The sequence below is a fragment of the Perca fluviatilis genome, chromosome 11 (genome assembly GCF_010015445.1).
Source record: "Perca fluviatilis chromosome 11, GENO_Pfluv_1.0, whole genome shotgun sequence".
Lineage (NCBI taxonomy): Eukaryota > Metazoa > Chordata > Actinopteri > Perciformes > Percidae > Perca > Perca fluviatilis.
In genome coordinates this window covers 25,781,548-25,794,570 of record NC_053122.1, presented here as the reverse complement: position 1 = coordinate 25,794,570, position 13,023 = coordinate 25,781,548, and the positions used below count along the sequence as shown (strand labels likewise).

The 13,023-nt window shown below is 40.1% G+C and overlaps 1 long non-coding RNA gene across 1 annotated transcript; it reads right to left on the bottom strand.

Moving 5' to 3' along the window:
• Positions 1-1,379: 1,379 nt before the first annotated feature.
• On the bottom strand, positions 1,380-12,396 carry LOC120568901. The gene is made up of 3 exons (XR_005640804.1): positions 12,334-12,396; positions 2,041-2,061; positions 1,380-1,430 (listed from the first exon to the last, which is right to left on the bottom strand). It is a non-coding gene; the product is annotated as an uncharacterized LOC120568901 (long non-coding RNA).
• Positions 12,397-13,023: the final 627 nt, after the last annotated feature.

Here is a 13,023-nt window from a genome sequence, read left to right as displayed (position 1 = left end):
GTAGTACTGCTGCTGTCTTGACTGGTTGGCGTAGCAGTAGACATCATGGAGGCTGAGTTTGTGCTCCCATCTGATGATGCAGTAGTGCTGCTTATCGTACTATGTTCCGTTGTTGAAGACACTGCAGATGACGGAGATGGGGGGGTATCTGAGGGTGTAGATGTACTGCTTGTACTTGTTGTTCTTTGTGGTGTTGTGTCAGAAGCTGTGGGTGCTGAAGTTGTACTGGTATTTATAAGTGTAGAGGTAGTACTGCTGTTTGTTGTGCGGGGATTTGGAGAAATAGAGTCTGTAGATAATGTTGTGCTGTTATCTGCTGGTGAGACTGGTAAAGTTGTGTTATCTGCTGGTGAGACAGGTAAAGTCGTGTTGTTATCTGCTGGTGAGACAGGTAAAGTCGTGTTGTTATCTGGTGGGGAGACTAGTAAAGTTGTGCTGTTATCTGCTGGTGAGACTGGTAAAGTTGTGCTGTTATCTGGTGGTGAGACTGGTAAAGTTGTGCTGTTATCTGGTGGTGAGACTGGTAAAGTTGTGTTATCTGCTGGTGAGACAGGTAAAGTCGTGTTGTTATCTGCTGGTGAGACAGGTAAAGTCATGTTGTTATCTGGTGGGGAGAGGAGACTGGTAAAGTTGTGCTGTTATCTGCTGGTGAGACTGGTAAAGTTGTGCTGTTATCTGCTGGTGAGACTGGTACAGTTGTGCTGTTATCTGCTGGTGAGACAGGTAACGTTGTGCTGTTATCTGCTGGTGAGACTGGTAAAGTTGTGCTGTTATCTGCTGGTGAGACTGGTAAAGTTGTGCTGTTATCTGCTGGTGAGACAGGTAACGTTGTGCTGTTATCTGCTGGTGAGACTGGTAAAGTTGTGCTGTTATCTGGTGGTGAGACAGGTAAAGTTGTGCTGTTATCTGCTGGTGAGACTGGTAAAGTTGTGCTGTTATCTGCTGGGGAGACTGGTAAAGTTGTGCTGTTATCTGCTGGTGAGACTGGTAAAGTTGTGCTGTTATCTGCTGGTGTAGGTGAGCTTCTGCTTGTTTGGCTGGTTGCTGTAGTAACAGAGACAGTAGATGCTGACGTTGTACTCTCTTCCATCGGTGTAGATGTTGTATTGGGTGCTGACGAGACAGTGGGTGAAGAAGTTGATGTAGTACTGCGGCTTGTTATGCTGGGTGTGATTGGTGGTGCAGTGGTAAAAGCTGTAATCAAGAATAAAGATTTGCACTATTAAATCTTAAACCTCATCTCAAATCCTAAACTGACATAACGGTGTAAATTCAAATTTTTTGTGTTCACCGTCACTCATGTTGCGTGCAGGTGGACCTGTAGTCAGGACAGCAGTCGCCAAAGAGCAAGCAGGCGTTATCACAATAACATCCTCTGTAGCAGGAGTTGTTTTGACCAGGACAACACAGCACGGGTGGACCTGCACAGCCTGAAGCACACACAGCACAGCTGTATACAAGATCACCCCTGTACTCGTATATAACTGTAATTTCACTGCGTTATTTCAAGGTTACGAGATCATGAGACATTTCTAAAAAACAATTGTGTTCACCGACAGTAAAAACAAAAAATATTAAGGTCAATCATTGATTAAAAAAAAGTAAATAAAAAAAAATATTGATTGTAGGGAAAAGAATCAATTAAAAAATTTAAAACGTGTCGCAAAAAAATCACAATACATAACAATTTTCGATTTCTTTTCCCCCACCCCTACCAATAGCACAGCTTGGGCCAGGGTAGAAAGTAGTGTAGGTATAATGGTACTAGTAGTTGTAGCTAAGAATCTCTAGATTGAGGGGTCTGTGAGATATTTAGTTGCTGCCTGGCAGAGCTGTTAGTGCTCAGGGGAAGGTTGGAAAGGATCACTCCAAGTCCGAATGAGAGGGGTGAAACTGTTTGATGCATCTTTGATGGATGCATCTGAGAAACATGAAAGGGATGTTGCTGATCATTGTGGGGTTGAGATGGACGAAGAATCTGTTGCACTGGAGGAATGGGAGCAGGAAGCACAGTGTATGAGTTGGTGTTGTGGATATTACCTGTTGGAGCTGCTGGTTGAGCTAGAAAATGAAAAAGGACAATGACATTTCATTTCATTTGAATGCAGGAAAAACAAACTTAGGCATTTGCTCGAGATGAAAGAGAAGGAGTCTGGCTTGGATTTCACAGTGAAGTCGTACAGCAAAATTGGGCATTGCTGTTGTTAATCTTCCCTGTAAGATGGTTTTCAACTAGATTCAGTTTAATTTACCCTGCAACAGATAGAGAACGGTCAATTTCCAGGTTTGACAGAAGATCACAACTGGTGCTTAAAAATGCTAATACTTACAGGGTTCGTATGGGTGCTTGAAATCCTTGAAAATGCTTGAATTTTGATGTTGTGTTTTCAAGGTTTGAAAAGTGCTTGAATTTGGGATAAAATGCTTGAAAATGCTTGAAATTGTAACTGTATTTCTTTCACAACAAATACCTATCTGACTGAATAGTTGGTTTATTAAATTGAGAAATAAAATGTTGGAGAGCCTAACATTAAACCTGCTCGCTTGTGCATTTGTGACTGCGATCTGCCGCCACGCCAAGACCCCCCCCCCTAGGAAGCAGCTCGATTGGTTGGGGTAAGGCATTTCACCTTGAGTGGTTGAGGTTAGGATAGCTGATTGATCAGGAGATAGGACCTGTACAAATGGGATCATGTTACCTTGCGTAGGGGGGCAAGACAGTGCAGGTTTGGGGGAGGTTCCCTCGTGCTGGGTAGGCCTATAGTAGAATTATTGCAGGACGCCCTGTCATGTGCCCCAGTTGGTAAATGGAGGAGGGAGGGAGGAGATGTGATGCCCTTCGGTGTCATTTAATTGTTTTTACTGTCTACTAGGGGTGGAGCCGAACCCGAATACGGTATTCGGAAAGGCACAAATAACGTGTTTTTTTACGAATACTTATTTCGAACAAATACTTTAAAAAATATTTGTATTCGGGAAGTGAACAAGAAAAACTTTATATCAAAAAGCTGCGTTTCCTCGTGAGACGGCAGTGCACGCCCGAAGTGAGTGACGTTCAGGTGTCGGGGAGGGGAAAAGCGTAAAAGAGGTGACTGACACAGGCTGCTCCGCGAAGCAACAGAGAGGGCTCGGCTGAGCGAAAAAACACTTAACTGCATCACTATTTTTGTTGAATAGATTTTTCGTACCTTAACTGGGTTCCGGAGGCAGTTTATAACTTTCGGGAAGCGGAGTTTGATCGGGAGATTATTCCGTTACGCTACGTTATTGACGTCTGCAGTCGGGTGCTCTCATGTTCGCTCTGTTAGCTCGGTCATTTAGACAATAGTCTGTTGACAGAGTAACGTTAACGTTCGGTTAAAAAGGTTAAAAAAATGATTGTGTAGTTGTGTCGAATTGTATGCACTTGTGGGAGTTATATGGTACGTTTAAGTTACTCTGTCTTTTGCAGACAGGCAGCAAAATGTAGGCTATAGGCTAGGCTAGTTAACCTTAGCATAGCTACCTGTCACTCATTAACTTAGCTGAAACTCCCCACATGGATTTGGGCAACCAAATAGAAAAGAGTGTGGCTGCTGCTGAGCCATCTCTTGGTCCTCCACCAGCCAAAAAAACGTGTTCTGTGTGGAAGCTTTTTACAGTCATTGCTGCAGATAAAACCAAAGTGATATGTAATGTGTGCAAAAGTCAAATAAGCAGAGGCAGAGATATCAAACATCTGTCAACATCTGCTATGCATAATCGCATGCACTTAAAGCATCCTCTCCTCCTGGTACTGTCTGCCAACCCCCCCACAAGCACAAATCCCCCACCAGCACCAAATCATCATCACAGCCATGTTCTGCCCCTGCAAGTCAGTTTCAATCACCTATATTAGCTGGCATAATTATTATAATGGATGTAATTAAAGAATACTTACACTTTAACGTAAATTAGAAGTGTAATGCAAAAAAACTGGAATTTTACGCCTATTTTGAATTTTACTCGAATACAAATACAAATACTTTTCCCCCCTCAACAAATACAGATACAAATACCGGCTGCTTTGCACACCCCTACTGTCTACCTTGAGGAGGTGTGTCTTAACTTGTGCCTCCTGTTTGCAGGTTACTAATTAGAGTAACTCAGCTCAGCTGGTTCTAGTGTGCTGAGGCCACTTATACCCCGTTTACACGTACATGGTTATGTTGACAAACGGAGAAATTTCCCTTTGTTTGTGACCTTCGTTTACACGAAAACGGAGAATTCGCCTCTGAAAACGATTCTTTCTAAAAACTCCAGAGTGGAGATTTGGGAAAACTTCGTTTGCATGTTTGCATGTAAACTGAGACAAACGGAGGTTTGGGCAGCCGAGGAAGTGAGGAAGAGAAGAGAGAGGAAGTGATTCGTTGCTGTTGTAGCTATTTCCGGGAATCAGATTGGCTAACGTGGGCTTGAGCTTCTCATTACACTGCCACCTACAGGTTTGGCATGCTCTTGCCGGCATTGACGGCTTATGTACACGAGTATGTGTAAACGAACACTTTTCTGAAACTTGACAGCTGTGCACGATGTTATTTTTGAAAATGGAGAGGTTGAAATGTGTGTTTTTGAAAATAGCCGGCCATGTGTAAACGTAGCATTAAGCTGCAGTAGCTCTGTCTCTTCTCTCTGCTCTGGCTGTACTCACAGGCACACCAGGTTTGGTTAGGTTGTCTTAGGTTTGCTTTTTGCTGAGTTTACACTTTACAACACACACACACACACACACACACACACACACACACACACACACACACACACACACACACACACACACACACACACACACATATTTCACTCATGCACACCCTACACCACTGTTGCTACTGATTTCCACATCCCATTCTGTATATAGTTAATTTGGTCTAATTTGGTTCAATTTGGCTTAATAAAGTATTGTTTAAACATTTAACGGTTAATGGTGTTGTCTCCCTCTTTGTTATGACCACCTGAGCCAGGTCATGACAGCACCTAATTATGTATTTTGCGGTATGTACAAAAACCGCCCGTGACAGCGCACCTAAAAGCAGGTGTAATCGAATCTCCGACTCAGCGTTCACATTCCATTCCAGCAGTGGTTAAACTCCTCGCTACGTTACAAATATTAGCATCAGGATCATTTCAAACAGTCATAGCATCAGCAGTGGGAATATCGCAGTCTGCACTCAGCCGTATCATAGCACCAGTACTTAACGCTTTGCTACAGCGCACTAGTCAATACATACATTTCCTCACCACTAATGCCGAAATAACACGCATCAAGCTGTTACCTCATCAACAAGCAGATAAACTTTGTTACTGCTAAATCTTTGTTTTGACTGACTTGGTGGCTGATCCGTGATAGAAAGAGAGAAGGAGGCCCATTCAATTGCGCTTTTAAATGCGCACAATTTACGGTGTAGTGGGCAGAAAAAGGCGCTGATTACCCAATGAACTGCAGGTTTGGTAAATCCGACATAAGCTTATGTATCACAAAAAATCATAAAATTTATTTTTATGTAAGGATATACAAACAGCCAGCAATAATAACAGATGTAAGAAATGAGCACTTTGAAGTGCAGAGAAATTATTAAGGTGACAAAGTTTTTACTACATCCACAAAGAATAAACAAAGGAATGCATCAGAACAATCAAAGTACAATACTCTTGAGTTACTAAGAAACTTTCTAATTATAAATGTATATTTTAATGATTGAGGGTAAGGTACTTAAGGTATTTTCTTTTACTGGGGACATTAGTCCTATTAAATGTGCATAGTTGACCAAACGTGAGATAAAACTGCACTTCAAATGTTGGCTAATAATAAAAAGGTGAAAGGGGAGAGTAAAATTAATGGTTTATAGGATAGTACTGGTAAGGTACTCCAATTTGACACTACTGAATGATAGACATTTCCCCCCAAACTTTACTCACTCTAAACACTAAATACATTGTAGATAATAGGCTACAATGTATTACTATGAGAATTGTAATACACTATGATCCGTGACTAAAATGCCAGTGAGTGACCAGCAATTATTAAGTATTATGATACTTGACCTTAAGTCAACCTTGACCTTAAAATGCTTTTTAATGTGTCATGATTATTGTTATAAAACATTATGGATATTTACGAGTGCTTATAACTATAATTATACAGTGCTTCAAGCGCATTATGCATTATAAGTATGCCAATGTTTTTATAATGCATTATAGACATGGACGTCGTAGAAATTGTTACCGATATGGTATATATTTTATAAAATCTGGGTCCACCAAGTATTTCTCATTTTTCTGTGATAAATCTGTTGTTCTAAAGCAATGTTGACAGTTAAAAAAAAACAGTATATGTCGCGGTTATAAGGACTAATATTTATAATCTGATTGAATCAGATTATAAATACGCGCGTGCGTGGTTCACATGACGAGGTTTTCTGTTCTATGGTCGACAGGTGCTAAATAGTAAAAGCACCAAGAACAAGTGAGAGAGAGAAAATACAAGACAGAAAGTACACGAATGGAAGAGGAGAGGCAAGAATAGAAGAGAGTGGTGGAGGAAGAGAAGAAAAACATGGGAGAAGGAAACACAGGGAAGAGGGCAAGACTTATGGAGAGAAAAGTGCAGCTTGTTCAACTCTGAAACTAAACATCACTTCCTCCTCTGAATGTCCTTCCTTTGTTTAGGTTATCTCTCCTTCGCTCTTCATACCTTCTCCCTGCTACTGTTGGAGATCAGTGCCAAGCAATAGAGCTCTTCTGATTATGGAAGAGAGCGGAGGTTTGGGGACAGGGAGGGAAAAGCAGCGCTGTAGGGCATGACTGATGGTTTGTTGGTATTGTGTGTCTTGTGTATGGAAAAAAAACCAAGGCCTGTAAAATATTTTTGTTCAACTCCTATGTCTTCATATTTTAGCCCTTGAAATTACTTCAATTTTACAGCCTGAAAATCACATTATCTGGGAAGCAATATTTGGATATTTATTCATAGGCAGCCCAAACTTTGTAGGGTGGAAGACAAACATGTCAATATGACTGAACCATTACAAGTTTGTACGGCGTGTCCTAGATTTGGAAAAAAAGTGTGAAAAGACTGAAATTAAGGGTAGCATAAACTTTGAGCAAAATCTAAGAGTGCACCAACTGTTTTCCTGGATTTTGACCCAGAATGGGCCAGCTGCATTTCATTTGGCTCACATCCTCCCACTCAGTGCTCCTCTCCATAGCTGTCTTGCTGTATGTTACGTTAGGAACCATGAAGAGATTAAACATTTTAAAGGTAATAATTCAGGGTTAGTGAATTGAACCTGTCGAGTGATTTTGTTTGGGGTAATTGTTTTTACATTGACTCAGGCAGGTTAGATAGCAAGCATTCTACATTTTGAAAAATAAAACTTGCTTAAATATCTGATCCTTCTGCTATTACAAACACACAATGTTGGCTGTTTATATATAGCATTATGTCTTTTAATGTGACAAAAACACTAAATAATAATTTTGACCATGTATTGGTATATATTTTACAGTGGTGTAAGGTGCTGGAAAAAGCTTTAAAATGGACCTTGAAAGTGCTTGAAAAGTGCTTGAATTTGACCTTGGAAAAGGTGTACGAACCCTGTACTTAGGAATTCCTCCTTTGTCTAGATGACATTGCATTCATGTAGGCTAAATGTCAGTTTTAGAGATAGACTAAAAGTACATTCAATTTATTTATAAGGACAGAATTTACATTTTTTTGGCCAATTTGTCTCCTTTTTTAAGGTGAAGACCCAAATAAATAAAGCCCTCCCATCAGTGCTCCTTATTTACCGTCTATCACGCTTCCACTGCCCTTCTCTTTATACATCCATGGCTTTTCCCCTCTCCTACAGTTGAAACCAGATATTTACATACACTTAAAAAAAAAAACACAAAAACATTTATTTCTTTACTGATATACATTAAATCAGAGTAAACTTTTTCTGTTTTAGATCAATACATATTAACATATTTTTTGCATTTGTTAAATGTCAGAATCGAGCGAGGGACAATTTTTATGTATTTTTTTTATCACTTTCATCAAAGTCAGAAGTATACACACACTTCCTTAGTATTTGGTTTCACTTGGGCCAAACGTTTTGGGTATCCTTCCACAAGCTTTCTACAATAGTTTGTTAGAATTTTGGCCCACTCCTCTTGACAGAACTGTGGATGCATATAAAGGCACACCTCAAACACAGAGCCTCTTTCTTTGACATCATGGGAAAATCAAGAGAAATCAACCAAGACATCAGGAAAAGAATTGTGGACCTCCACAAGTGTGGCTCATCCATAGGTGCAATTTCCAGATGCCTGAAGGTCCCACGTTCATCTGTTCAGACAATAATACGCAAGTATAAAAAACATGGGAATGTACAACAATCATACCGCTCAGGAAGGAGACGGATTCTGAGTCCCAGAGAGGAACGTTTTTTTGGTGCGAAATGTGCAAATCAATCCCAGGACAACAGCAAAAGACCTTGTGAAGATGCTAGCTGAAACTGGTAAGACAGTGTCATTATCCACAGTAAACGAGTCCTGTACCACCATGAGCTAAAAGGTTACCATTACTTCAAAACCACCATAAAAAAGCCAGACTAAAGTTTGCAACTGCACATGGGGACAAAAATCTTAATTTCTGGAGACATGTCCTGTGGTCTGACGAAACAAAAATTGAACTGTTCGGCCATAATGATAAACGGTATATTTGGAGGAAAAAGGACGAAGCTTTGAAGCCTCAGAACACCATCCCAACTGTGAAGTATGGGGGTGGTAGTATAATGTTGTGGGGCTGCTTTGCTGCAGAAGGGACTGGTGCACTTCACAAAATAGATTGCATCATGAGAAAAGAAAATTTTGGGGATATATTGAAGCAACATCTGAAGACATCAGCCAGGAAGTTAAAGCTTGGGCGCAAATAGGTCTTCCAAATGGACAATGACCCCAAGCATACCTCCAAATTAGTTACAAAGTGGCTTAAGGACAACAAAGTCAAGGTATTGGAGTGGCCATCACAAAGCCCTGATCTCAATCCCATAGAACATTTGTGGGCAGCACTGAAAAGGCGAGTGCGAGCAAGAAGGCCTACAAACCTGACCCAGTTCCACCAGTTCTGTCAAGAGGAGTGGGCCAAAATTCCAGCAAACTATTCTAGAAAGCTTGTGGAAGGATACCCAAAACGTTTGGCCCAAGTGAAACAGTTTCGGGGCAATTCTACCAAATACTAAGGAAGTGTATGTATACTTCTGACTTTGATGAAAGTGATAAAAAAAATACATAAAAATTCTCCCTCGCTTGATTCTGACATTTAACAAATGCAAAAAATATGTTAATATGTATTTATCTAAAACAGAAAAAGCTTACTCTGATTTAATGTATGACAGTAAAGAAATAAATGTTTTTGTGGTTTTTTTTTAAGTGTATGTAAATATCTGGTTTCAACTGTATGTCAATTGCTTACTCTCCTATGTAGGAACAAAGCGGTTGCTGTTTGTCTAGAATAGTGTTGTTTAACCTGGTGCAAGCCACTTTTTTTGTTTCCCATTTACACTGTGTATACTATGAACACCGGATTGTTTTTCAGTGAACATACAGAATAGTCAGCTGGCAGTCCATGAGGAGATACTGTAGGCCTATCTGCTGAATTTGACAAAACATGTATTGGATTAGAAATGCTGAGTGCACTTTTGGGTTGTCACTGGATAAATGGCAGTTTTTACTAAAGGTGTCACTTATATCATCAGGACCTTACCAAAACATTACATAAAACATTTACACGCAGAGTCTTTCCTGGCTCAGAATGGGCCTTTGGGGGGGGGGACACATGAAGTGGGGGTGGGACATTTTGTGAGTCAAAGACTTCATTTCCTGCATTCTGATACATTTTTAGGCACACATTTATGGTGAAAATTCCTTTATTTATGTCAAGAAAAACACTAAATTCTGTAACATTTTCCCAAGTTGAAAAATGTAGTGACTTACATAAGGTAACTGCAATTACTGTTGTAGCTAATTTGTACAATAATACAATAGTGTTATGAATACAAAACATTATGAAGTGTAATGTTTTCTATTTTCACATACATTCTATTGATCAATAAATTGTCAGTGATGTTGAATAGGCTGTAGTGTAACGGACCGGCCCCATGGTTCGGCACGCATGTGAATCACGGATTTATTAAATTAAACCATCATGGTGTGAAATACAGTTGGACTGCCCCGGTTACGTGAACAGGTCTCACAGAGAGACGGAGCGGGCCGCCGGCGCCTCTACAGCTTGTTCACGGATTTGGGGAAATGCCAATCAAGTGGTCCGAACTGTGGTTTTCATGCGTAGGCTACTTCCGTAGCGCATCAGGTGTTAAAACCAACTCTAACAAAACACAGAATTGGACTACTATTTAGCGTGACTATGAGACTTTTTATTTATTTTTTTAAGATAATTTTTTGGGGCATTTTAGGCCTTTAATTGACAGGACAGCTGAAGACGTGAAAGGGGAGAGAGAGGGGGGAATGACATGCAGCAAAGGGCCGCAGGTCGGAGTCGAACCTGCGGCCGCTGCGTCGAGGAGTAATCCTCTATAAATGGGCGCCCGCTCTACCAACTGAGCTATCTGGGCGCCCGACTACGAGACTTTTTCACAGGTTATGAAACTATTTTAATACCGATAGATGGCAGCCCAGCCCGCCGCATGGACAGACCGCAGTTGGAGTTTTGGCGAAAGGAGAGCTACACGCCTGTCAGCAATGGCTTCTCACTGCGCCGCTGGTCCCCCGGTGCAGCATGGTTACTGGGAGAGTCTGGTACAGCCTGACTGCAAACGGAGATCCCATTAGCACTATACAGCGTAGCGTTCAGATCCAGTCAAATCAGCGTGAGCCGCATGTGTATATAGCAGCTGTAGATGAAAGGGTGCTGGCTGCTGGAAATCAGACGTTTTGGCGCTCGTGATTTTCCTTTGGCGCTGGCTAAAACCGCTTTGGGGGGTGCCAAAACTTTCTATATGCAGGAAAAACCCTGACCTTGTTAAGCCTCTTTTCTTAATTTAGATAATAACTGAATTAGTAATTTATTATTCTTAGTGCCTATTTATAGGGGTAATGTTCACACTGTGTAAAAACCAGAACAATAAGCACTGATAAATGACCTCTTACTAAAATGTAATATGGGAACAGGTGGCTGCTGTTCTATGACTTTAAATGTCTAGGACTTAGGAACTAGGGCTTTGACTTTTGTTCAAAAATCATATTCAAAGTTCGTTTGTTTATTAATTTTCGAATATATTTGAATGTTTATTAATAATATTTTGACCATTAAATGCCTTCAGTACGACCTATATTTTTTATCAAACTTAAGTTGTGTATGTTCTGTCCACCAGAGGGCAGTGTATCAGTCAATGTCAATAGGCAGACGATGTTTTCAGAAGAAAAACACAATTATTAAAATTGTTAATATTATTAAAACCGTATGCTTTAAGTTCAGAGCTTTCACCGTAGCCTATGTAAGTGGTCTGATGTTTATATTTGTGCGCTGGTGTGTGCGTCGAGCCGGCGTGTGTGTGTGTGTGTGGGGAGTGTGTGTTAGAGTGAGAGAGTGACGTGATTACCGGTAGCTTCAGAGTGAGTAGCGACTCTAGAGTCATAGTGAGAGGAACAAAGCGTCTCCCCTGTTCTTTCTGACCACGGTGAGACATCTGTGGCAGGAGAAGTTAACCCTCTCCTTGATTTCACGTTGTTTATGGAGAAGGAGAACCAGGACATGAGTCGGGGGAAATGCAAGCCACGGCCGAGTGAAATGCGTGAAAAAGCCTCGGAATCTTTATTGAAAACAACGTTTACAAGCGAACACATTTACAAAAAATAATGCCCATAACAGGTTTGAATATTAAGAGCTGCCTAATATTCGTTCCAATATCATTCTTTTTTTAAATATTCGAATAACGAAGTTTGGAGTCAAAGCCCTATTATGAACCAATTCAATCGGCTAAAAATAAAAGCAAGAACCCAATGGAGAATGACCTGGTCCAGCAGGAGCATATTTTTTTAATGTTGCCTATTTGCATTTGTGAGACAATTATATAGTTTACCATTATATTTAGGAATAATCCAATCGGCTGAGTCATGTAGCATGAAAATGATTTCTTTGTTACAATCGGGTCAAAATACTATCAAATTAAGCTAGCTAGTAAAATAATTGTTTATCAACTTCATTGTAACCGTGTATCCTAAGTTAAACACATTTTTGTTTTATGAGATAAGTATGCCGTGAGTTTACTTTATTAAACTGTTCGATATTAAATGTGATAATGTTTCACTAACCATCATAAAGTAGGAACCCCAACAGGAGAGAGAAGTACAATGTAAACCGATCCATGACTCTGTTGGCTGCTGAGTGTTGAGAAGGCTTTTTTTTTTTATACGGGAACACTCCTGATGAGAATAGTACTATTGTCTGCCAGAAAAAAAAAATAAAACAATTTCCTTGTCTTCACAGAATAGTATCATGTTACAGAAGTTCTGTAACATTTTTCTTTGTGTAATAATTAGAACATAGACTGTAGATATGTCAAGAATGCAGTTATGCAGAGACTGGGATGATTAGACTGATGGCGACAAAGGTGTAACCACAGTGCATGTTTATTAGAACAATGAACTGAAGATTCAGTGGAAACCTACTAACACACTGGCTTTCAAATACACATTATGACAAGTGCAAGAAACATTTTGTATAACCATTTATTGCATTTCTTTCCAACAGTATCGAATAATGGTTTGATGTTTTCTTTTTGTGATGATTTTTTTATGTATAACTGACAGATATTGAGTTACACGACAGCTTGTAGATAAGTACTGTGTATATAAGTAAGTGTTTTGCAGCTACACTTGAGAGAACAAGGACTCCACTAATGTTGCCAAAAAATGTAGCCACATTGCAGAGCGTTACCATTACTCAAAGTAGAAAATCTCCGAAGTACGAATATTCAACACACATTATGATGAAATGTCATC